Below are 4,505 nucleotides of genomic sequence, written 5' to 3' on the forward strand. Positions count from 1 at the left end.
TTCTAATATCTACAAATAACACCCTTTTCAATATTTACAAATAACGCCATTTTATATATTTAACAAATTACCCTAATTTCTAAAAAAGCCCTCCTTTTTAATATCTTCAAAAATGCACTTTGCAATATTTAATTTTAGTACTTTTCTCACACAAAACCAAATTCCAGAGGAAGGAATCTTAATTAATTATTCAAAAAATGGTAAAACAATGAAACTTGATATTCAAAATCACAATAGGCATTTGCGTCTGCCACACCGGACGAGAAAATATTGAGAGGATAAGATAAGTAGTTCTAAATAAATAAGGGGAAACGGGGCGTTCTAATGAGTAAATGTTCTAAAGACTAATTTACGTACGTTTAAGGAGACTTAATAAAAAAAAGAGATCACAAAAGGCGTCTCAATAAGGAGAAATTTTAAATGTAACTGAAAAGAAAACTTTTCGAAGACGGGTGTGTCGGGTTTAGCGTGTAGCGAAAAGTGGCGATCACGAACCTTAGACTTTAGTTCCGGACTTCCAGTAAGTTATCGCTCGCGTGTTTAGGTTGCATTCATTCTATGGCAATTCCATCTGTCTTCTAGGTTCCCCATGCCTTTACTACGCGGTCTACACCACAACCCCCATTATACAAGAATAAATCCTTTACATGTTAGCTGCCAACGCAAAACCCCGTGTTCGGGGCAATCTTATCGCTTCACATCGCAAGTGAAGGTTCAGCGACATTCCTGTGGTGTTGGGTTGGAAAGATGCACAAACTCAACCTCTTACAGCTTAACAAATCTATTAAAGCTGAAAATCAATTATGTGTTCTTTTCTCATATTCTTCAATAAATTATGCATATACTATAGCTCCTAGAGTTGTACAAGTCTCCATATACAGTACATATGGTAGCGTTTGCCCTCTAAGGCTCTAACTCAACTTGAAAGGTGAACAAATACATGATTAAAAATGAAAACACAACAAATATAACACCTTCTGAGGAATCTATATCCCTTAGCATTATTATAAAAATAGGATTTTATAACTTTCCAACGGCACCCTAGTGAGCTATAAAAATTGTATAATGAATATAACAATAGCATTGTTCATTGGGCGACTCAGAGAATTGATATTTGTGAATTAGCTCTAATATCCATAAGAAAAATTGCTTAAGGAGATCTTAAGATTACAGACACGATCTTGAACACTGAACTTCCTTATCTTTTCCTTTAATCCTGATGAACTGGCAAACAATACATAGAAACGTAACACGATAGAGATCTGGGTCTTGGTCATTGTGAAGATTTGTAATATGCTATAACGTAAAGATGAATGTACCCAAGTGTCATTTCATACTCCTTCAATATGACCTGGGTATTCGTCGTTTATCTAGGGATTACCTCATGAGATGATGTATTATCACTAAAACAAATATATTCTAATCCAGTAAATGCAATTACAAAGGTCTTACATTACTGCTACTCATTTTAAATGGAACCAACAAATTAAGCAACGTGGCTTCCTAATCTATATCAAAACCTTTTAATTCATGCGACCTCATTACCTTTTTTAGTCAAATAAAATGAGCGATTTCATGCTTTTCGTTATGAAATTTCTACTTTAAATGTGAACCATATCTACAACCACAGAGCACACTTATTCATTAAGAGAAAAAACAATTATATCTCAATTTTCATATTGGTTGAAAAAACAATGCATACTCCTTTTTTTAATGTCTCCCTCAAAGTGCTCACAATTAAGATGATTTTCCTCTGGACTAAAACTACTGTATGAAGGAGTATCAATAATTAGTAAAGGTCCTTTCTGAGGACATTTAGTAAGTCAAGTTTTAGTGGTATTATCAGAGCAGAATCAACTAAAAAAAAAAACGAAAAAGTTCAACTAAATTGTTCCTCAGATACAGATAATATCATAGGCACAAAATGATAAAGGTAACTAAACCTTGGGGCGTTTTCACGCCTGGTTGGTACATCCTACGTGAGCACACTAGTTAAAAGTGAACATCCCGAAATATGTGAAACCTTCAACACAAAACTGGCGCGACATACACCTATGTGGCACATACAATGGCACATGCCATGTTTCACGGCACTTCTGTGTGAACGTGTCATTTTGGAGTGAAAGCGTCCATGTCATAACTGTAAATTAAAATAAATTCCAGTTTAAAATCTATAGGAAAATGAAATATAACCTTTAAAATAATCAGGCATTTTTTAAAAGGTAAAATAATCAAAGATTTCGATGCTCAGTCTGTGAACTTCAGGGATCTTGTTAATTTACTAACACAAAGAAGCTGGTTTTTGACTGGTTTCATAACCTTATATAATCAGAAAAACATGGCATAACACACCCAAACCTCAGTAAGTTGAGATCCTAAATTCTGCGATATTGAAAAATTCCGGATACTCTTTATTGTCATAAGATGCCATAGGTGTAACTCCCTTTATGATACCAACAGAAACAAGAAATATTTTTATTTATTTCCATTAAAAAAATACAATTATTTCGAAATAACTAAAAATAGGCCAAATAACTGAAACGTAAATGCTGGCTTTAATCATTTCCAAAGTTCCCCAAAACCTAAAACCGCTCGAATTATCCATTTCATCAACATAAAACTGCATTCCAATGAGAGTGGATCTCGTTTTTGCATTTGCATAATATTATTCAAATATTCATTATGCTTTCCCTCGGCATCACCCACCAGATCTTTTTTCCATTCACATGCCGATTTTTGCTCCAAACACTCCACTGCTCTCATAAATCCACTTCCTCCTTAACATCAGACACCAGAAAGCATCTATCTTCAGGTTATCAGCTAATGTTTTTGGGATGAGTATGCCAGCCATGTGTCCTTTCTATGACACTCACCCCTTTGAGATAGGATGACTGGAAATTGGATGTACAATAATAGCACGGATATTGCAGAATATTGTCCAATACTATAAATTTCTATACATGAAGAACACATATTATATATATATACATACACACACATATATATATATTATATATATATAGATATATATATATATATATATATATATATATATATGTATACATACATAATGAAACAGTGAGAAAGAGATGAATGACAATATATTTAACGAACTGCTTATGAGGCTTTTGTGTAGCAGTATAAAAAAAACATTTGTCGAGGAAGTTTTACTACACAAGGGCTTCATCTACTATCGATTAGTTGAAGGATGAATCTAACCGAGCATTTTCCTTTTCATTCATGATGATGATGATGATGATAAATTATGTTCTCTACCAATCTTCTACAACACTTCCTTTACTTTTTAACTTGAGATCATTATTGATATCTAAAAGATTTACATAAAAACAAAACTATTGAGTTTATCCTGATACTATTTTCGGTGCTCTAATATCTTTTGTAGTAGTTAAAGGAGAGTTATTAAAAAACAAAAAACAAAAAAAAAAAGATGTTGAAGAATTCATATATTTGATAAGGAAGAGGTCAATTTTAGTATTCTAAACACTGAATTAAGCAAAGGCCAGAGGGAAAGGTATTCTCAGGTCCTCACCCAACAAAGCCTGATCGTAACAATGACAGAAAGAAAGGACCTAACCACGAAGATGATGGAAAGAGAGAGAGAGAGAGAGAGAGAGAGAGAGAGAGAGAGAGAGAGAGAGATAAGCGGTCATTAAATTTTCTTATCATTAATACAATAATTTCCATTTACAAAAGCCTACAAAAACGAATTCTGTTTCCGGTAATGTCAGCTTATTCCGCTCTTGAGTCCCATTTCTAACAAAAATTACCAAAATATATCATGGAATCTATACTTGACAGTAATAGAAAATACACTATCAAGGCTCCTTCAAAAGCTATCAGCATATGGCAATATTTCTACAACCCTTCAAAGTGATCTATTTCAGTCACGTACATTTGCTTTCATGTGCGTTTCCTTAGAACCTCTTACTTGACATATACGAGGCCTGCCCAACATTACAAATCAGGTTGAAGTAAAATAAAAATCAGGTTAAAATGAGTAATGAAATCCTGTTAAGATTATAGAAAAAAGTAAGGTTAAAATCAAATTTGAGAAATCAGGATAAAAAGACATTAAAAATCAGATTAAAATGAAATTAACTTGTTCGTAATTGACATCGAGGAGGAGGTAAATTAGGCTACATAGTTTCTCTGTTGCTGGGTAATTGGAGACTTGAGACCATTCCGTCTTCTATGATTTTTTAAAAAAGATTAAAAGACAAAATATTAAAACTCCTGTGAAATGGAAATTTGATAATAAACTGATAAAGAGGTTTCTTGCATACTAGAGTATGCGACCCGTCAAATATGACGACTAAATATTTAGATAGATATGCATATACAAAGATTCAACCCTTCCCATACCCTTTCCTTACCTAACTAAACTACGAAACGGTAGTTTGGGAAATTTGTGGGAGATTGTCGTTTCCGAGTGGTTGCACTCAACGTGACTGATATATATATACATATATATATATATATATATA

The sequence above is a fragment of the Palaemon carinicauda genome, unplaced genomic scaffold (genome assembly GCF_036898095.1).
Source record: "Palaemon carinicauda isolate YSFRI2023 unplaced genomic scaffold, ASM3689809v2 scaffold36, whole genome shotgun sequence".
Lineage (NCBI taxonomy): Eukaryota > Metazoa > Arthropoda > Malacostraca > Decapoda > Palaemonidae > Palaemon > Palaemon carinicauda.